Source organism: Macrotis lagotis, chromosome 1, assembly GCF_037893015.1.
Source record: "Macrotis lagotis isolate mMagLag1 chromosome 1, bilby.v1.9.chrom.fasta, whole genome shotgun sequence".
In the NCBI taxonomy this organism is placed as follows: Eukaryota; Metazoa; Chordata; class Mammalia; order Peramelemorphia; family Peramelidae; genus Macrotis; species Macrotis lagotis.
The window spans coordinates 663,014,925-663,038,481 of record NC_133658.1 but is presented as its reverse complement, the minus strand read 5'-3'; the positions used below and the strand labels follow the sequence as shown (position 1 = coordinate 663,038,481).

At 34.4% G+C, this 23,557-nt stretch overlaps 1 pseudogene; it reads right to left on the bottom strand.

Annotated features, from left to right (window-relative positions):
• Positions 1-21,832: 21,832 nt before the first annotated feature.
• On the bottom strand, positions 21,833-22,369 carry LOC141522588 (ras-related protein Ral-A-like; annotated as a pseudogene).
• Positions 22,370-23,557: the final 1,188 nt, after the last annotated feature.

The following is a 23,557-nucleotide window of genomic DNA, read 5'->3' as shown; positions in this document are numbered from 1 at the left end:
TAAAGTTCTCTACATTTCCTACCTTTCCAAACTTCTTACACTCCTTTCCATATATTCTAAGATTCAGTGACAATGTCTTCTTTGTTGTTCCTTAAATATAACACTTCCATCTGCTGATTGAATTTTTTTTCCACTAAATGACCCCCATGACTTTGTCTCTCTCCCAAGATTTAACTAACTCTCTTCAAGCCTCAGTTAAAGTTCCATGTTCCACAAGAAATCTTTTCTGGTTCTTCTTTAATGTTACTGTCTTCTCCCTTAGATAATCTCAAAATTACCCTGTCTTTCTTTGTATTCCCAGTCCATGATGTGTGTTCAATAAATGCCCATCTCATCAAATAAACTATGAAGTTTAAATATAGGCAAGTGCAGGGAACAAAATATATGATAATTCACCCAAGAGTTATTTCTATTATGTCTCTGACAATCAGAAAACTTATGCTTACAGACATCAAATGTCATGAAGTTTATTACCTAATGGGGCATCATTTTCTATTGTTGGAAACCTATAGTTAGTAGGATTTTTTTTCACAATGCTGAAATTTACTTACCTGTAGCTTCTACCCATGATTCTACACCCTGGTGTAACATTGAATGTTGTTAATTCCTCTACCACAAGATAGCCCTAGAAATAATTTGATGGTTATCATGTCTTTGCTTTTCCAGACTAAACATCTTATCTCTGATTCTTATCACAGGTATTACTTTAGTCAAATACCTTTTACTTCCTTGTATTCAATTTCTTTGTCTGTAAAATGAAGAGGTTGAATTTGATGACCTCTGAGATCCCTGCCAGCTCTAGATCTATGATCCTATGAGCCTCAGAAATTTGATTTGTATTTTTACAAAGCAGGAAATTTTTTAAAAAGTAATTACTTTTTTCCTAAAAGCATTTTTAAGTTTGAATTTTTTGTTATATATTACAATTTATCATACCATATTACTTTATTAAGTTGTTCTCCTAGTACACATTAATATGGCATAAGGCTATATGTATGGTAACTTCCTTTGAATTTTTCATATTTGAGAAATAGAATTTTCTAATTATCCTCATTTTAATGTAGTACATGTCCCTAAAGAGGATGTATTTTGGATTTGTCTTGGTGTGCATAAGTTTAAAGTAGAATCCTTGGGATGTCTGCTTCATGCTGAGGCTGGTTGGATGTGTAATGCAGATGACACAGTGTGGTGTGAGGGATTCATTCCATTCACTTTGTTGGCCAGGTTGCAGAATAACATTTATATAGGCTTAATAAAAAGCTGCCCATCTGTATGCCTTGTCAAATATAATGTATTGCAACTTGAGGGTAGAGAAAGATATTCAGTATATAGAGTCAAAAAAAAAAAGAGTAACAGGAAGAGGTCAGGAGACAGCTAACAGAAAACAGCATGCTTGGATTTTTAAGCACCCTTAAGACTCAGGACAGTAGGTTCTCTTGGTTGAAGGGATAACAGCATCCTATACATTTGGAAGATGTTATCAACAAAAGGAGAAAAGTGATCAATTTTCTTCAGAATGGCAATAGTTCCTATGCCATCATTTGGGAGATTTCCATTGTCTGACAATGACTCATGTTCATGTCCTACTGTATCTTTAGCATTTTCTCTAAAGTCATGAAGCTGGAGTATGACTCATTGGCAGACAATGAAAAAAAAATTCCTCTCATGATAACAGAGGACATCTGGAAACAAAGTTGGGGAGAACTTTTGAGATTAGTTGACACTGCTGTTCTCCATTTTACTTTTTATTTATTCCCTTCCCAAATGTTTTTTTTAATAGAAAACATCAAATGAAATACAAAAGATTCAAATAGGTTATATTATTCAATATTGTAGTGCTGCTTAACCAGAACCAAACATATTCTTCATATGGTATATTTTTCCTACCATGCTAAATTCATTTTAAAATCACTTTCTTATTTTCTATCTATATGTAAAGCAAACTAATAAACAAATCAGTTTTCCTGTCCCATTCAAACATTCCTTATTCTATCATTAATGGGCAAAATTGACCAGAGACCTACAAAAGGGATACCATGTTGCTAACTTGATACACTGCAGGAGTATAAAGTAAAATATAAAATATTAGAACTCCGATGTAAATGTTTAACATTTCATATAAAGTAGTTCCTGTCTTTATGAGCAATTACCTTGTTTCTTTTGCTTTTCTTTGTATTTAAGAAAAACATTTTCCCTTTCTCCTTCCTTCTAACCTATTCTTTTCATATAAACCTTCTATGTCATAAGACCTGATATAAAAATTTTCCATAAGTAAATTTTTATTAAAAGAACACATGAGAAGTTATTTCTCTAAAAGAGATGCACTGTAACCTAGGCAAGTCATGGTTTCAAATCCTGCTTTTGATACATGCTCTCTATGTGACACTGAACAAGTCATTTGATCTTTGTAAGACGTAGGTTATTCACCTATAAAAAGATATTATAATACTTGTATGGAATGATTATTATATTATGTCTCTCAAATGAAAAAAATATCCAGTTGCTTTTCAAATACTATAGCACCCCCTTTAAATATAAACTATCATTATCATCAGTTATTATTAGATGGAACACATCTTTACTATATCACTTTTTTATATGCAACAAACCAATAAACTTTATTAAGTGCCTTCCCTGTTTCAGTTATTGTGTTATGTGCTGCCTGTATACAAAAAGGCAAAAGAAAATCCTTATCTTCAAGGAACATCCAATATAATGTGGGAGGCATATACAAACAAATAAATAAAAAGTAAGTTATATACCAGATAAGAAGAAAATAATGAACAGAGGGAAAGCACTCAAAATAAAAGGAGATTAAAAGAACTCTTATAGATGGTGGGATTTTAGTTGGAACTAGAAGGAAGTCATGGAATTCAATGGTTAATGCAGAGTAGGCACTACCTTACAATCATGGGGAAAAGCCAGAGAAAATATTTGAAGCTAAGAGATGGAATGTCTTATTCAAGGAAGACACTTGTCACTGGATCAAAGAGTACCAGGGTCCATGGTGCAAAAGGTTAAAAAAGTAGGAGGTGGCTAGGTTATGAATGTCTTTTAATGTCAAATATAACAATTTTTATTTGATTATGGAGGCAATAGGGAAGCAATTGTGTTTATTGAGTTTGTTGAGGGGGGTGGTAGAATGGCATGATTGTATTTTCACTTAAGAAAATTACTTTAGTGGCTGAATGATGAAGGAATTGGAGCAGGAAGAAACTTGAGGCAGGTCAACCTACCTAGCAGGTTATTGCAGTAATTAAAACTTGAAGGAATGAGGACTTGCACTAGAGGTGGTGTCAAAATCAGAGCCAAAAAGTGGCATATAAGAAAAATGTTGCAAAGGTGAAATCAATAGACCTTGACCATGAATTGTTTGTGGGGGTGGGGCAAGAGGATGACCCCTAGGTTTCAAGCCTGAAGGACAGAGAGAGTGTTCTTGCTTTTTAAATAAAAGAGAAGACAGAAGATGGGGAGTGTTTGGGGGAAAGATAATTATATCCATAATGGACATACTGAGTTTAAGATGTCTTCTAGACATCCAATTTATGATGTCTGAAAGGTAGTTGAAAATATGAGATTAGAGATCAGCAGAAAGTTTGGAGAAGGATAGGTAGATTTGAGAATCATTAGCATACAGATGGTAATTAAATCCATAGAAATTGATGAGATAATCAAGTAAAGTAGTAGAGAGGAAGAAGAAAAGAGAGTCCTGGACAGAGCCTTGAGTGACACCTACAGTTAGAATTTATAATCTGAAACACAATGCAGCGAAGGAGATAGTCATATAGGAAGAGGATAACCAGAAAATAATGGTATACTGAAAATCTAGAGAGAGGAAACCATGTAAAAATCTACTGACAGAACAATGGGAATGATGATTGACAAAAGGTCTTTGAATTTGGCAACTAAGAGATCATAAGCAACATTAAAATGAACAGTTTCAGTGGAATGATGTGGTCAGAAGCCACAATAAAAAGGGTTAAAAGAGAGTAATGGAAGAAAAATTGAAAACATCTATTAATTTTTGAGCATGATGGAAATAAGGACATGTAAATAGACTGTGGAAATGAACCAGTTGACAGGGAGATGCTAAAAGTAAGTAAAAGAGTGGTAATGATAGAGGCGACAATGTGTTGGAGGAGATATGATGGAAAACAATCATGAACAAGGAGAGGGATTAACCTTGGTAAGGTATAAGGATACTTCATCTTGAGAGACAGGGGTGTAGAACGAATTAGTGGTACACAGAATATTAGTAATTGGAGATGAGGAAGAGGAGAAAAGAGGGAATGCATGATGAATGGTTTCAACTTTTTTTCTGAAAAAAAATTATGAGGAAAGGTCTTCAACTAAGAAGGTGCAGGTTAGGGAACCATTTGAAGTTTGAGGAGGGCCCAAAAAGTTTGAAAAGGGGGGTATAGAGTAATTACCAGACAGTAGTGAGGGCCCAGGTGAGGTTGCATAATAGAAATTTGTAGTGGACCTAGTCAGAATGGTTGTGTGATTTTTCTCTACCAGTAAATTTTGGGAGTGATACAAGGCTGAGACTTGGCAGGGTGTCATCAGCAATATAATAAGGATTAAGGATTCAAGAGGAAATACAAGTGTGAAGTTGAATTGTTTCACCAAAGTGGTTAGTGCAGTGGTGATAACCCATGAGAAAATTGAGTAATCAAGAAATTGGAGGTCAAAATGCAAAACAAAATTAGGGTTTCATAAGGAAAGACAGAAAAAGAGATTTTAAGTCAATAGATTATTGAAATCAATAGATTTCATCATTTTTGAACATAGAGAGTACATTTGTGAGTTTTGACAAGATCAAGGGAATTTGATATCTGTGTAGGCAACTGAGGTGGAGTGGAAGAGTAACCCATGGGAAATGAATAGATTGAGGAATTGAGTTTTTAGACTGCTTAAGGATGAACTAATCTATATACTAGAATACTTTAATATGAAGGTAGCAGTTGAAGAGGAAAAAAGAAGAGTGACCTGGGGTCTTTGGAATTATGAGATCATTGTATTTATTTTGTTGTTTACAAAAAAGAAAAAAGAAAACAATAAATTAAAAAATCCAATTAATAGGATGAAATACTGCCTTATAGATTCTTTCACAAATTGTTTCCCATTAAGATCATTTAAAATTCCTTAGGAAAACAAACAAGCCATCAACCCTATTCAATAACCCTCTGAAAATAAATAATAAGCATAAATAAGGAAATGTATCATCACCAAAAATATTCATCAATGCCACCAGAAAAAGTTCAGGTCAAGATCCCTTTCAGATGGTTTTATTTAAGGAGGACATTGAGTTCATTGCGTCAATCCTTATGACACTGAAGAACTTCCTAGAAGAGTTTTGTAATAATAAACTTTTGCCTGGCCATGCGTACAAAGAAGTGCAAATGGATAAAGAATATGTATAGCTTATATTTCCCTTTCTCTTTTTTCCTTCCCATATCAACAGTCAAGACTTTTATCTTTTTGAGAAGATCATTTTACTTTGTTGCTATATTGAATCAAAATCTAGAATCTACTGTTTCGAAGAACTAAAAGTAAACACCACATATTGGGTAATGAAAAGGGACATGGTGGTGACAAGCAGTTTATAACATATTAGCAATGAGGAACTCTAAAGAATAGGAGTACAGGATACAATCAAATAACTATGTCAGAAAAAGGATGAGAACTATCCATATGATGAGATAAAGGATGACAAGTGGACACTCAGTTTGAGTCACCATACCTCTGTGAAGTCAGAAAAGTGATGAAGTTTCTAGCATGTTATTGTGAACATTTTTTGACAAACAACTGGATAGACATGAAAAAGGGTCATACAGAATGGGACATTATAAATAGGTTGTGATCATCTTCATTGAATGGAATCCCTATATAGATCAGATCACAGATAATTCTTAGTGATATTTGTATATATCTTTTAAAAATAAAAAAGACTCTTAGAATTTGAATCATAAGGTATAACAACTGACTAATATGGGATCATTCTTTTTTGCTTTTGTTGTATTCTTCTACTGTTCTTTCAGAATTCTTACTGGCAGTCACGTAGCATGGATATAGTTGACCAAAATACTGAATCACAGTTTGACCAGGAAGACTATCTAAAATTCTGGGGTATGGAAGAACACAGAGATTATGAATAATAAACGGAACTCACTACAAGTCCAAGTTATAGTCTTTTATATGGAATTAGTACAGTTAATTTAAAAGACTGCATAAGGAGGAGTATAGAGCAAGGGTATAAAGTGATCAAGATGAATCTAACCAAGAGTATCAACCAATCATGGATCTAGAAATGTGGAAATTCTATAGATTTCGGTTGGATTCTGTGGAGTAAACCAGCAGCAGAATGATGCTTTATTTGCTTTAAAAATTGTTGGAAGTTTGGGGCAGCTAGGCGGCACAGTGGATAAAGCATCAGCTCAGGAGTCAGGAGTACCTGGGTTCAAATCCTACCTCAGACACTTAATAATTACCTAGAGTGGCCTTGGGCAAGCCACTTAACCCCAGCTGCTTTGCAAAAACCTAAAAAAAATTGTTGGAAGTCATCTGCTTTTCAAGTCAATTCCATCCATACAGAACTGGTGAGCATCAACCCATATTGACAGATATTTTCTTAAAAGAACCTTGACTTCCCTTCCCTCTGCCTTCACTTATCCATTCAATGGATTCTATCACCAAAGGAACAGATAAAAGTAAAAATATATATATGCAGCCAGACTTTTACCTTACAACAGGTCTATTGTAAGAGCTGGACTCCCTGAATATGCTTCATCTAAGAGTAAGGACTGTTTTTAGTACAAAGCACATATTTCTTTTGGAGAACATGCCCTAGAGTCAACTTTTTTCCCCCTATATGTCCCTATATGGTTCTAAATAAACTTTGCTTCTTTGATGTTTCTCTATTGACAGAGTTTCATATATCATAAAGGGAATTTAGATCTTTTTTTTTACTTAGGAAACTTCCTCTGTTCAGAGTATCTGCTCATTTTCAAAGTACTTTGGAAGGAAAATAGTACTGGGAAATCCAGAAATCCCATCCAGTGCTTTTCTAGGAGTAGTAGGAGCATAATTAGAACAAAGGAAAACAATTCCTTCATAGCTCTTATGAATCATACTTTATTAAATAATGGCAAGAATAATTTTGTCAAATTTATTTCTAACATACCTTACTTAGTATACTATATTAGCTTGATAAATAATTGTGGAATTTGACATGTGATATTTTATTTAGTATTTTTTCTGATATGAACTTTTCTATTTGATCATAATTGTTTAGAAATAAAGTGATCAGTAAGCTTGGCATCTCTCAATGGTGCTAATATTTTGAAACTTCAATATGATGCCAATGATGTGGGTTCTCTTTTCAACAGGGCATATAATACATTTACATATAATTTCCCTTAGTTATATGCTAAAGATTATTTATACCTACTGTGCCTCCCCATTGCTCTTTGGGGGATGTGTAACTAGAATTTTTTCAGAGATTATTGCATTCAATCATTTTCAGATATATATAGCAACTACAAAAAGTGTATGGATTTAAAAAGATAAGAAAAAAAAGGCTGAAGAATATCTGTCTATTGTCCATATTATTGCTAATAGAAAAACACAGTGATCAGTTTTATAGACATTATTTCATTATTTTCAGGTTAATAAAAGATTTAACATCAAAACTGCAATAAATAACAATCTATCTTAAGGATTCAGAAATTACTTTACAGTCTTTTAGTGCCTTAAAGTCCTTAGTTTTTCCTATGCATATATACATGCATAAATATATTTATCACATACACAAATAGACAAATATAAGCATATATATATATATATATAAAATAGCATATATAGTATATCTCTCTCTATATATATACTATATATATACATATATTATATAGTGTTTTCTCATAAAATTGATTTTAATTTCCCCATTTAAATCTTTCTTGGGCACATTGGTAGTGAGCCTTATTCTTGAAGACTATGCCAACAATGCACAAAGGCATACATTTTGTCATAGCAAGAAAGACCTCAGGTATAGGCTAGTCCTCAAATCCCATGGTTAAATATAAGGAAACATCAAATAGTTAGCTATTAGGCAAGGTGCTGTTTTAGCACTACTCAAGAAACAAATACTTGACTTACAGTATGGAGTGTTTTGATCTGCATCAATGGGTGATGAACACCAATTAATTTACAGAGCCTTTGAGGTGTTAAGGCCATTAACTAAGGGACAAATGTGAGGAACATAGAACAGTCTCTAATTTTGCTGAATTCTTTTAAAAGAAAAGCTAAATCACACTATGGACAAAATGTTAAAGTCAGGAATCAAGAAGGTCTGAGGTCAAAACCATTGTGTTATCCTAAGCACTTAAACTGATTCCTCATTTGTAAAATAAGGATATTAATAGTACCTTTCTAACATGGTTGTTGTGTCAAATTAGGTTATATTAAGTGCTTTGGGAACTCTGAAGTTCTAGCTGCTACTATTAAATTTTTTCATAAATTAAAAGGCAGAATTAAAAATGTTATTATTCTAATTCAACTCATAAACATTGGGTAGTATGATTTTTCCTCAGACAACTCTCTGAGCAGTAATTTATTGATTTTTAAAAATTAATTTTAATTAAATTTTATGTTGGTGTTGCATCAAAATGACTAATTTTAACATGCTTTATCCTATGGTCTAGGTAGGTAATATACTTGTGACCTCTTTTTTTCCATTAATGATTCAGGTTTATTATATATTTTTATTATACCCCGTCTGGCTTTTTTAGACTATTTCATAGTTAGGAATATTTGGATGACTGCTGACTATATAATTAGCCAACAGCACTGTTTCTCTGTATGTATCTATATTCATTAGGCCAATGTGAAAATGTAACTGTTAGCTTCATATTCTTTTTCCCTATAGGCAGCTGACACTTTCTGGGAGGAAAAAAAATAATTGTTAGATATATACGGACTCATCATTAAACTAATGGTACTGTTTTCTCTCAGTCTCTGTATGAGATAACTGGAATAACAGAACCCTGGAATATAAGTAAAGATGAAATGAACAGAAAATCAGGAATAAAAACATATTTAGATTTTCAATTTTTTCTTTATATATAACAGCAAAGAAAGACATTTGATCACAGGCATATAAACATACCTTCATATTCACACTGTACAAGTGGCAGATTCTGTTTTCTTTTCCATGTATTTTATATTCTTCATCTTTTTAATATGTAATTATTTTGAGTTGTTAAATATTATTCTACAGCACCTGAGGTTCCAGTATAGAATTAATGAAGTGGAAAAACTAGGAAGAAAGCAAATAATTTACTTTTCCACCTTGACTTTCTCCCTGCAAAGCCCATCTTATATAATGTTATGTTTTTCTAACATTTCTGAAAACATTTTTTGTTTTGTATCACTCTTGGGCTGATAGAAACTATCTTACTATTTTGTATGTGATCAGAAGCTTCCACATATCATGAATACAGTATCTTGTACATTATGTCAAATTGGTCATGCTCTAGATGTGAATCAGAACCATCTGGTCCAATGAGGCACACAAACAATATTGAAATAACAATGCTGCCCAAATAATGAGCAAACTATCCTTGACAATTTTTGATGTGATTACCCAAATTATATTTGCAAAGAAGCATCTCTCCCTCTCCCCCAAAGCCATCCCTCACCCATCACAGATCACTTTCCCTTTCTGTACTTTCCCTTTGAAAGTTCTGTTTATCTTTCTACATGTTGAGAGTTCTTAGAACTCAGCCTGCTTGGACAAGCAACACATTTGTTCGAGTATAAATAACCTCTATTCCCTCATAGCTCTGAGTCTCTGAGTCTGTGAATTTATTACTCTGTTTAACCTGAAACTACACTCCCAACACTCTTAAATCTCATACCCAAATTCTAACAAAACTTCTATTTTAAAATTCTTTGTTGACTGCTTTAGGCATAGAGTTGGTCTAGTACATGAATCCCTTCCATTTGGTACATGAGCTGATTCTGATACCCTATCCAGTTCAATTCAGTTTAATATACATTTATCAAGCATCATCTATGTCCTATATACTATGATAGAATCTGTAGATATGAAAATGGAAGGGAAAAAAGGGATTCTCATCTTCAATGAGCTTACAATTTGATGATAGCAAGAATAAGATATGATACACACTCATACTTATAATCTTCCAATCCTTCTAGAATGTGCTTATTCACTATTATTAGTCCCAGGAAATCATGGTGAAGTTTTCTGAGCATGGGTGATTCTTTTGGCCATGAATAATTCCTTTCTGATGTGCTTGCAAGTGGGAGATGATTAAACTAAGTTGGTTGTTGAGCTGGAACAGCTAATGAATATTGAGATGTATAAAAGCAAATTACTGTTTCCCTCTTTGTTTCCATCTTAAGTGTGCAGATAGATATGAGTTATATTCACAGTCAAATGGGGACAAGGTCAATTATACCTATCTCTTACCTAACTTTCATCTACCTCTGAATCTATGACTGCCTTTGCCTTTGTGTTTATTCCTTCCTGTTCTTAAGTGAACATGTATTCCATGAGGTACATGATCAGAACTGATCATGACTTCATGAATTTATTTTTATTAGTATTTTATTTGTTTTCCAAATACAAACAATAGTAGTTTTTTTGTAAGGATTTTTTAAGGTTTTGAATTTTACAATTTTTCCCCTCCTTTCCCTTCCTCCCTGCTCTTCCCCACAGAAGGCAGTCTGATAATACTTACATTGTTTCCATGCTATACATTGATTAAAATTGAATGTGTTAAAAGAAAAATCATATCCTTGAAGACAAAATGAAATATTACAGATAGCAAAATTATTTAGGACATGACACTTTAAAAAAAAACAAAGGTAATAGACTTTGATCTTTGTTTAAACTCCACAGTTCTTTCTCTGGATACAGATGGTATTCTCTGTCACAGGTATGCTAAAATTGTCCCTGATTATTGCATTGATGGAATGAGCAAGCCCATTAAAGTTTGTCATCACCTCCATGTTGCTGTTACATGTTCTTCAAGTTCTGTCATCTCACTCAACATCAGTTCATACAAGTTTTTCCAGGCTTCTCTGAAATCCCATGCTCCTTGGTTTCTAATAGAACAATAGTGCTCCATAATGTACATATGCCACAATTTGTTCAGCTATTCCCCAATTGATGGACATTAACTTGATTTCCAATTCTTTGCTACCACAAACAGGGCTGCTATGAATATTTTTGTAAAACTTATGTTTTACCCTTTTGCATGATCTCTTCAGGGTTTAGACCTGGTAGTGGTATTGCTGGATCAAAGGGTTTGCACATATGGGCATAACTCCAGATTGCTCTCCAGAAAGATTGGATGAGTTCATAATTCCAACAACATTGTATTAGTGTCCCAGATTTCCCACATCCTTTCCAACAATGATCATTTTGCTTTTTGGTCATATTGTTCAATCTGTTAGTAGTGAGATGGTAACTCAGAGATTCTTTAATTTGCATTTCTATAATCAGTAATGATTTAGAGCAATTTTTCATTTAACTATGGATATTTTTTATTTCTTCTTCAGTAAATTGTCTTGCATATCCTTTTGAGTATTTGTTAATTAAGGAATGACTTGTTTTTTTGTTTATAGAGAGTTGCTAATTTTTCTAGTAGTTTTTTAGATGAATTTTTAGGATTTTCAAGGTATACCATCATGTTATCTGCAAAGAGTGAGCATTTTATTTCTTCCTTCCCTATTCTAATTCCTTCAATTTCTTTTTCTTTTCTTACTGCTGAAGCTAATATTTCCTCTTTCTCTATTTTATTCATATAATTAGTTATAACATATCCTCTAATAACTGCCTTGGCTGGATCCTACAAGTTTTGGTATGCTGTCTCAGCATTACCTAAGAGAAATCATTAATTCTATCTAAAATCTGTTGCTTGATCCACTCATTCTTTAAAATGGGGTTATTTAGTTTCCAATTAGTTTTAGGTCTGTCACTCCATGGCCCATTATTGCATGTGATTTTTATTGTATTATGATCTGAGAAGGAAGTATTAACTTTTTCTGCCTTCCTGCATTTGATTATAAGGTTTTTAATGCCCTAAGTACATGGTCAATTTTTGTGTAAGTGCCATGTACTGCAGGAAAAAAGGATATTCCTTTCTATCCCCATTCAATTTTCTCCAAATGTCTGCTGTGTGTAGGTTTACTAACATTCGATTTACCTCCTTAACTTTCTTTTTGTTTATTTTATGGTTAGTTTTATCTGAATATAAGAGAAGGAGGTTGAGATCTCCCACCAGTAGATTTTTCTGTCTATGTCTTTCTGACACTCATTCAACATCTCCTCTAAGTATCTGGATGCTACACCACTTGGTGCATAGATATTTAGTATTGAAATTGCTTCATTGTCTATGGTACCTTTTAGGAGGATGTAGTTGCCTTCCTTATCTCTTTTAAAGATATCTATTTTAGCAGCTGCTTTGTCTGAGATAAGGATCACTACCCCTGCCTTTTTTCACCTCAACTGAAGCAAAATATATTTTGCTCCAACCTTTTACTTTTACTCTATATGTATCTCTCTCTCTGCTTCAAATGAGTTTCTTTTAAGCAGCATATTGTAGAATTCTGGTTTTCAATTCACTCAGCTATTCACTTACATTTTATGGGGGAGTTCATCCCATTCACATTCAAAGTTATAATTACTACCTCTTTAATCCCCTCCATACTATCTTCCTCTCTGTATTTCCCCATTTTTTTTACTTTATCCATATTACCTAGTATTTTACTTCTGAATACCACCTCCTTCAGTGTGTTTTCCTCCTTATATCTAGCCCCCCATCTTTCCCCATTTCCTTTCACCCTTCTTCTTTCCCTTCCTTCTGTTAGTTTCTCTTTTTCTTCCCAGTCTCACTTTCCACTTTTAATATTTGAAAAGTAGGATGAGTTTCTTAACTTAGCTGAGTGTATGTTAATCCTTCTGTGAGTTAAATCTGAAGAGAGTAACATTCAGCTTGTTCTCACCTCCTTCCTTCTTACTTCCCTATTGCAGACAGATCCTTTGTACCTCTTCATGTAATGTGATTCACCCCATTCAATCTCTTCCATCCTCCCATCTCTTTACTGTCCCCCCATTTTAAGTACAGATTGTTTTTAAATCATTCTATTAGAGTCATGGATAAGTCATGAATGCCCATATCTTCAGGCTAAGTATATTCTCTCTAATAGTTACAATTCTAACAATGAGAATCTTTCTCCCAAGTGGAGTTATAGCCAGGTTCAACTTATTGAATAGAAAGTTTTTTTTCTTTTCCCTGTTTTACCTTTTTCATATGTCTCTTGAATCTGCTGGTTGAAGTCCAAATTTTCTATTTAACTCTGGTCTTTTCATCAGGAAAAGTTGGAAGTGTCCTATTTAATTAAATGCCCATCTTTTCTCCTGAAATAGAAGGTTCAATTTTCTAACATAGTGAATCCTTGACTGCATTCTAAGTCCCCTTGCTCATTGGAATATTGTATTCCAGTCCCCTCTATCCCTTACTGTTGATGTATCCAGGTCCTGTGTAATCCTTATTGTAGTTAATTGGTATCTAAATTGTTTGTTTCTGGCTGCTTGCAGGATTTTCTCTTTTATCTATTACTTCTGGAATTTGGCCACAATATTCCTTGGTGTTTACATTTTGACATCCCTTTGAGGAGGGAATTAATGTATTCTTTAAATAAATATTTCACTCCCTGCTCCCATGCTATCAGGGCAATTTTCTTTCAAAAGATCCTGAAATATTGATCCAGTTTTATTTATCCTCAATGTGTTTGGGAAGCCCAATGATTCTTAAGTTGTCTCTCCTGGATCTATTCTCTATGTCAGTAATTTTACCAATGAGGTATTTTATGTTTTCTTCCATTTTTTTGTTTTGTTTGACAGATTCTTGTTGTCTCATGAAGTCATTAATTTTCAGGGATTCCATTCTTTATTTTAGAGCAGAATTTTCTTTATTTATTTTTGCAACTCCTTTTCCAATTAATCATTTCTATTTTTGAAGGAGTTTTCTATTTGCCCAGTTGTGGTTTTCAGAGAATTGTTTTCTTTTTGCATTTGTCCAATTGTATTTTCCAAGGATTTATTTTCTAGTTTCAAGGAGTTAATTTTCTCTTGCCAGGTTTTATTTTTTCTTGAGTTTCTTTTTCTAAATTTGTAATTGATTTTTAAATTCCTTCCTGATCTCTTTCAGGAAGTATTTCTGGGCTGGAAACCAATTCATATAATTCTTAGAAGTTTTAGTGTTCTGTTTTATGGTCTTTGTCTTTGACATAGCTTTCAATTGATACCCCCTTCTCCTGGCCTTTCTTCATTTTCCCAGGAATCTGTGTTGGGAGAGGGGCTGGTTCACAGACCTTTGATTTTGACCGACTTAGAGGTTTTGCTCACTGGGCCTACTAACTCCAAGTGGGCCGACTAGTAAAGAGTTTCTCTGGAGTGTCTGTGACTTTGATTTGTAGCACACTCTCTAGGCCTGGGGAATAGGGTAGGGTGAGAATCAGGGTCTGCATTATCCTTAAAAAATGTGTGCTGGCCCTTGTGATATATAGTCAATCTTCTTATTATTCACTCAACATTTAGAAAAATCTGTTGCCCACACCTGAGCCTGGGGGGCAGGGGTTGTTTTGGTAAGAGTCCCTTTCTCCCACAGGGATGATGGGGATAATAAACTGGAAAATAAGGGGTTAGCAACCCTGGTCTCTCAGGCTAGTGGAGCTGACCGGATTGATGTCTAGCTGCTGGTCTGGAGAACTCCTGCGTACTGTGCTAGAACTTTTCTTCCAACCTCACTGGAGCTCTCCTGCCTGCTCACACAGCCAAAGCTTCAGTGGCTATTCTCTTGTTAGTCCTGGGTCTCATCCCACTGTCACTGTGCTTGCTCTCTTCTCTCTGCTCCCAGCTCATCCATGCTTCCCTAAGACAGACCTTGTTGATGTTCTTCTCATTACCTCTTTCTAGATTTTATGCAGTTGAATCCTGTTAAGAGGTTTGATTCATATTAGTTCTGAGGGAAAGCCAGGAGACCTTAGGACAGTGCCTGGCTTCTCTCTGCTATATTGGTTAGAAGTCCACCCTTATGAATTTCAACAGATCTGACAGTTCTTGGACATTTGCATATGAGACATCTCTGGTTTCATTGTAGTGGTAAATAACTAATGGTAGAAGATGATTCTAAAGATAGACAAGATAGCCACCAAACCGAGAAATGGACAAACCTAACCTGTTTTTTACTAAGAGATTTGTATCAGGAGTGTTTTCACAGTACCATGTTATGGTGAAATATAAATTATAAAATTGTTAATATTTTGACAAAGACCCTTAACTTATCAGCAGATTATTACAATAGCTACAAATGAAGTTATTAGATTGTAATTATAATTCATTATGGCAACTTAATACTTAATATTCTTTTTTGTGAGTAAGAACAGATTAATTTCTTATATTTGATTCATATCATATATGGAATACCTCTTTTTTAGATATGAACAATCACTTTTGCTATAATTAACATTATTCCTGAAGTTGTGTTCATCAATAATATAATGAATGAGAGAATACCCCAGTCCCCCTGTTTAAAGGTCAGGTTTCTACAAGACTGAACTTTGTCCAAACACTGTAATAGCTGCACACATGAAAGGGAGGGGAAATTGCTCCCACATTTATGGGCTCATTTAAGCAGCTTGCTATACCAGAATGTGATAAAGATAAAGAAGATAAGTAAATAAAAATCTGGGGAAAATATAAGGAGAGAGAGAGATCATTTTCATTTGGAGATGGAGGAAGAAACTTTATAGAAGAGACCACATCAAATATCTCACTGGAAAAACAACCAACCTGGAAACCTGGAGAGATGCTTTAAAAATTATTGGACTCTCTGAAAGTCATGGCCAAAAAAACCCCCCAAAACCCTAGCTTCATTTTTTAAGAAATAATCCAGGAAATTTTCCCCAAATATCCTAAATCAGAGGACAAAATAGAAATTGGAAGTATCCATTGATTACCTTCTGAAAGAGATGACCAAATGAAAACTATGGGAATATTTTAGCCAAATTTCAGAAGTCCCAAATCAAAGAGAAAAAATTACAAGCAGCCAGAAAGAAACCATTCAAATGTTGTGGAGTTACAGTTAGGATAACTTAAGATTTAGTAGTATCTACATTAATGGCTCATAGATCTTGGAATATGATATTCTGGAAGGGAAAAGAGCTGGGATTACAGTCAAGAATCAATTACCCAGCAAAATTGAACATATACTTTTAAGGGAAAAGATAGACATTCAATGAAACAGAAAGTTTGATTCCAAGTACAGGATTCAGGTGAAGCATAGAGAGGATGGTTGGGAAGGACAAATTATGAGGGAATTAATTATGTTGAAGTTCTTATATTCCTGCATGGGAAGATGATACTGATAACTTTTATGAACCTACTTATTTATTAGGGCAGTTCGAAGGAGCATTTATAGACACAGTATAGGAGGGAATTGAAATTGAAGGTATATATTAGAAAGATGGAGTTGATGGACAAAAAATGACTATACAGGGAGATAGGGAAAGGAAAGGTAGAATAGAGCAAACTATTTCATATAAAAGAGGCAAGAAATATCTTTTGCAATGGATGTAATAGGGAGAAGGTGGGGTGGGGGTGAATGAGCCTTTACATTCATCGGAAGTGACTCAGAGAGGAAATAGCATATATTCTCAATTGTATATAGAAATCTATCTTATCCTAGCAGAAAATGGGAGAGGAAGATGATATGAGCTTAGAGCTATTTTCATTTGCATTTCTCTAATCAATAATCATTTAGAGCATTTTTATATGACTATATATATATCTTTAATTTCTTATCTAAAAACTGCTTATTCATTCCTCTGAGCATTTAGCAAGGAAAGACTTAAATTCTTATAAATTTGTATATGAAAGCAATGACTTGTATTCTTAAAAATATTTTAGAAATGAGGTCTTTATCAGAAACTCTGGCTGTAAAAATTGTTTCCTATCTATTTACTACTTCATCTTGTTTCCCTAACCTATTTCGCTGATTCAACACAATTTCTTTTCTAGTACCAAATAGTTGTGATGACTGACACTTTATAAAATAGTTTTAGGTCTGACACAGCTAAGCCACCTTCATTTTCATTTTTCTTTTTTTAAGATTTTACTTATTTTTTATTTACACATTACTAAAATATTCTTGTTTAAGAGTAAGCATAATACCTCCTCTCCCACAAACATCTAAAACTTTATGAGAAATAAAGGAAAAGAAAGAGGAAAAAATGTGTTTCAGTCTCTGTTCTGATACCACCAGCTCTGCTTCACATGGCTCACATTCTTTACCATAAGTCCATCATAGAAGTTACTTCCATATTTTTCCACAGTTGCTGTTGCTGATTATAATTCCCTCCATCCAATCCTCCCCACTAGCATCTATTATACTTTCTCTCCCTTTCACTTTGTCCCTCTTCAAAAATGTCTGTGGGGCAGCTGAGTGGTGCAACAGAGAGAGCACTGGCCCTGGGGACCAAGAGGTCCCAAGGCCCCATCCCACCCCAGAGACCCAGCAACTACCCAGCCCAGTAGTTCCAGACAGGCCACTAATCCCAGAACCTTTCAAAAAGTAAAAAAAAAATGTGTTATATATGACTGTCCTCTCCAATGATCTGCCCTCTCCTCTATCACCCACATCCCCCTCTTCCCCCATCTCCTTTCTCTCCTTTTACCTCTAGATGTCTTTACTTTATTGAGTGTGTATGCTGTTTCCTCTCTGAGCCATTTCTGATGAGAATGTAGGTTCCCTCATTCCCTCTTACCTTCCCCCTTCCATACCATTGAAGAAGCTACATGAAATATCCTTTATATGAAATGTTTTAGCTTATTCTACCTCTACTTTTTCTTACTACCAGTACATTTCCCTTTCACTCATTGCCTCCATTTTTACAATATATTATATCTTCAAATTTTGCTCTCTTCTGTGCTTCATCTATAAAAGTTCCTTCTACATATGAGTATTATCAGTATCATCTTTCCATGTAGGAATACATGCAGTTCATCATCATCATTAAGTCCTTCATAATTTACCCTTCTCCTCCACTTTCTATGCTTCACCTGAGTCCTGGACTTGAAGGTCAAACTTTCTGTTCAGCTTTGGTCATTTCAACAAGAATATTTGAAATTTTCCTGTTTCATTGAAAGTCCATCTTTTCCCTTGGAAAAGGATGTTCAGTTTTGCTGGGTAGTTGATTCTCAATTGCATTCCAAGCTCTTTTGCCTTCCAGAATATTTTATTACAAGCCCTAGGAGCACTTAATGTAGCTGCTGCTAAGTCTTGTGTGATCTTGACTGCAGCTCCATGATATTTGAATTGTGTCCTTCTGGCTGTTTTTTTTAATATTTTCTCTTTGACTTGGGAGTTCTGGAACTTGGCTATAATATTCCTGAGGGTTGTTTTTTTTGGTGGATCTCTTTCCATTGGAGATAGGTGGATTCTTTCTATTTTTACCTTCTGCTTCTAGCATATCAGAGCAATTTTCTTGTAGGAATTCTTTAAAACTGAGGTTAAGGCTCTTTTCCTTATCATAACTTTCAAGTATGCCAATAATATTTAAATTATATTTCCTGAAACTGTTTTCCAGATCAGTTGTATTTTCAATGAGATGTTTCACATTTTCTTCTAATTTTTCATTCTTTTGGTATTGAACTATTGTGACTTGATTTCTTGCAAACTCATCAGCTTCCTTTAACTCCATTCTGCATCTGAAGGATTTTTTTCCCCTCAGAGAGCTTTCTTATCTCCTTTTCCATCTGACCAATTCTGTTTTATAAAGCATTCTTCTCCTCAATAGCTTTTTGAACTATTTTATCATTTGACCTAAGCTGGCTTTTAACATCTTATTTTCTTTTTTCATTCTTTCTTTTGTTTTTTTAGGATTTTGCAAGGCAATGGGGTTAAGTGGCTTGCCCAAGATGACACAGCTAGGTAATTATGAAGTGTCTGAGGCTGTATTTGAACTCAGGTACTCCTGATTACAGGGCTAGTGCTCTATCCATTGCACCACCTAGCCACCCACCATCTTATTTCCTTCAGCATTTTTTTTTGGATCTCCTTGACTAAGCTGCTGACTTCATTTTCATGTTTTTCCTGCATCTCTCTTATTTCTTTTCCCAATTTTTCTATCTCCCTTACTTGATTTTCAAAATCTTTTTTTGAGCTCTGTCATCACCTGACCCCAACTTCTATATTTTTTAGGGTCCTTTGATGCAGAAACTTGAACATTTTCATCTTCAGATTGAGTATCTTGGTCCTCCATGGGACCAAAGTAATTGTCTATGGTCAGGTTCCTTTTTTCTTTTTACTCATTTCCCCAGCCTGTGACTGGTTTTGGGATGCTTCCCAAACATTTGAGTATTATTTGGATACCCCTCACAAAGGCCTCAATGTGTGGGGCTCTGACTGCTCTCTTGTTCTGTGAATGACCACAAGCTCACCCCTCTGCCATGGGGCTGGGAGTAGCAGGTCCCTGTGATAAGGGTCTGAATATGTTCAGAGCCCCAGAGTCCTATTCCAGGGACAGATGACAGACCTCGGAAATCTCCCTCCACTCCCTTACCTTTGGTGGGCTGGGCACTCAGGACACAGCTGCTTAGAAGCTTGGGTTGTTTCCTGGGTCTGGGCTGCAGTGGGCAAGCTGGGTGCCAAGACCATCCTGAGTGCTGTGACTGTGCTGATGGCCTGGGTTTTGTGTTTGCTCTGGCAGAGGTCTTCCTGCTGATCTTCCAAATTGTACTTGGTGCTCCCTGGCCTGCAGGGAGCTGCTGCCAGGAGTCACTACTTCTAGGTGCTCTGGGGCTGTTCCTGGGTGCCTGACATTCCTTGCTTGGGCTTGGCCTCTAACCTTTCAGAATAGAGTTTTTCCACTCTTTTTCAGGTTACCTTGGGCTGGAGAATTGCCTCACTGAATCTTTCTGTGGGTTCTGTCTCTTGAAAATTTAGTTAGGGTCATAATTTTAAGGTTTTTGAAATATTTTGGTGAGAGCACCTAAGAAAGCCTCTTCTCCTGCCACCATTTTGGCTCCCTGTTTGCATTTTGTCATTCATTCTTTGATGTTCTGAGTCTTTAGTCCTTTCAAAATAATTTTATTATTATTTTTCTACCTTTATAAAATAATTTTTGCTAATTTGTTTGGCATGGTACTAAATAAGTAGACCAATTTAGCTAGAATGGTCATTTTTATTGTATTAATTTGGTCTACCCTTAGTAATTGATATTTTTTCTAATTGTTTAGATCTGACTTTATTTCCATGAAAATTGCTTTGTACTAGTTTTTATATAGTTCCTGGGTTTTTCTTGGCAGGTATACTCCCAAATATTTGACATTGGCTACAATTATTTTAAATGGAATTTCTCTATTTCTTACTGCCAGGCTATTCAGAAATATTGATGATTTTGTACTTATTTTATATCTTACAACTTGCCTAAAATGGTTCTTTAATGTAGTTTTACAATCGTTTCTCTAGGATTCTCTAAATATATCATCTGCTAAGAGTGAGAGTTTTGTTTCTTCATTGTCTATTCTAATTCCTCCAATTTGTTTTTCTTCTTGTTAAAGCTAACATTTCTAGACTAATATTGAATAAAAGTAGTGAAAATGGGCATCCTTGATTCAACCCTGGTCTTACTTGGAATGCCTCTATCCAATATCCTTAGATATAATGCTTGCTGATGGTTTCAAATAGATATTGCTATAATTTTAAGGAAAGCTCCATTTATTCCTATATTTTCTAGTGTTTATAATAGGAATGGTCACTGTATTTTGGCAAAAGCTTTTACTATTCATACAGTCATTTAGCTTGTTTTGTTATTGATAGGATAAAGCATGATAATTGTTTTTCTAATATTGAACCAGCTCTGCATCACCTGGTCATAGCATATTATCTAGGTGATAAATTACTTTAGCTTCTTTTTAATATTTGATTTAAATTTTTTGCAAAAATATTTACCAGGGAAATGTGTATATAATTTTCACACTTAGTTTTACTTTTTAGGTTTTTGCAAGGCAATGACTTGCCCAAGTGACTTGTCCAAGGTCACACAGCTAGGTAATTAGTAAGTTTCTGAAGCCAGATTTAAATTCAGATCCTCCTGATGCCAGGGCCATATCCAGTTTTGATTCTTGCTGTTTAGGTATTACCATCATAATTGTATCATAAAGTAATGTAGTGGTCCCCTTCTTTGCCTATTTTCCCAAAAAGTTTATACAGTATTAGAATTAATTTTTCTTTAATGTTAGGTATAATTCATTTGCAAATTTATCTGGTCCTGGATATTTTTTTTCTTATGGAGACCACTGATGACTTGTTCAATTTCTTTTTCTAAAAATAGATTAAGGGGGCGGCTAGGTGGCGCAGTGGATAAAGCACCAGCCCTAGAGTCAGGAGTACCTGGGTTCAAATCCAGTCTCAAACACTTAAAAATTACCTAGTTGTGTGGCCTTGGGCAAGCCACTTAACCCCATTTACCTTGCAAAAACCTAAAATAAGATTAAATAAAACAGATTAAGTATTTTATTTCCTCTTCTATTAATCTAGGAAATTGATATATCCATATCTATATGAATATATATATACACAAATATATAATATAGTATATATCTATATGCATATGTATATATATATGTATGTACACACACATATATATGTATATGTAATATGTATACTTTATTCATTTGAACCTTCCATGGTAATGCTTATAAATTAGCAGGGTCAAGACAAGGAAGAAGTTTGGACCTGAATCATAAAGGGCAGCATTTCTTTTGGATCTGCTGGGCCAAGCTTTTCTTCTACATTCTATTCTTCTCTTTGCCATCTGCCATCTTTTGGGCTTGAATTTCCCTCGTTAAATAAAAAAGATACCTATCAAATTAGTACTTGTTTTGGCAGAGGTCTCTATGTATTTGAAATTCTTCTGATCAGCTCTACTGTTTTTGCATATTCTATAGAAGTTTGTCTTTTATCTTTTAAATATGATTTGTTAGCAAAACATTCCAATTCAGTTACAAAGAAGGTACACTGAAAGCCTTTCCCAATCTGGAAACAATTGTCCATAATGACCAACCTCCTGGCCAACAGTGTAAAAGATATTCATCTGGCCCTCTATCTCAACCAGGATGATCTTCTTCTTTTGTCTGTTGGCTTTGGTCATCTCATAGTCTTCCAGAAACTCTTTGCAAATGAGCTGCAGAGTCAAAGCAGATATTCCCACCACTACCCATCATGATTACTTTGTATGAAGGCAAAGAATTTTGGTTCTTGAATTTATTTGCTGCCATTTTTTTGTTTTGTAAAGTTCCTAAGGAGGAAAGAAGAATCTTCTATGTTAAGAATGTTGCTTTAAAAAGCTTGATAAGACATCAAATAGTCACTGTCTCTATCTCTGCAGCTGACCAGGGAGTGGATATTAGCACACATGCACACATGGCCAGCTGGTCAGGACAAGGCTGAGAACATGCATGGGATGCAATGTTAGGAAAATCTGAATTTAAATCCTGCCCTAGATATTTACTAGTACAGTGACTCAGGGAAATTCATTTAATCTTACTCAATTTTCTCAAATGTGAGGGAAAACAGCAGTACCTATCACTTGAGTTTGTTACAAAAAATAAGATGAAATATTTTGCAAAATATAAAGTAGTTTATAAATGTTAATTACATTTATTATTAATGAACATTTAGTCCTCTCTTTAAGTTGGATCTACTCTATTTAAATAAAAACATTTTGCCTGACAGAGAAAAATAAAACAGAAAATGAGTTTTGTGTTCTATTTTTCATTTGTTAAAAATACTCCATTTGTTCTAAGTAGCAGACCTATTTTTACTTTATCTACCAATTCTTGATCCAAAGGTAGCTACAAAAGTGCATTTAACATGGCTATTTTTAATCAATAATTTCCTAAACTTTATTTTGTAAGTCTCAAATTATTTCCTATTTATCCTAGCATAACTTACTTTGATATATATTAACTTACATATTGTCATGTCCATTAGTTAAGCTTCTTGAGAGGGAGGGCTTTATTTTCCCTCCTTTGGAATCTTCGGGGGTTGGTACAGTATTCTGCATTCAGTAGGTACTTAGTGAATATTGGTTGATTAATTAATTGATATTTCTATAAGATATAAATTGATTGCCATTATATTATTGGTAGATAACACTTTCTCCCATTCTTCCTTTTGTATTCATCCTTGGTTATGTCCACTTTCTTTAAAAGTGGAGCTCAACAGAGAGTGTCTTATATGGTTATAATAGCTTCTTTAGATGTCTCTTCTTTTCTTCCTCAGTTGTAAAATTTGTGGTTTTATTTTTAGAATTTTGGTAGTAGATTTTCCCATTCTACCTGATTTATCTTCCTTTTGTTTAGAGACTGGATACACACACACACACACACACACACACACACACATCTTCACACACACATGCATACACACAATTACATATATAGACAGGTAGATATAGATATACT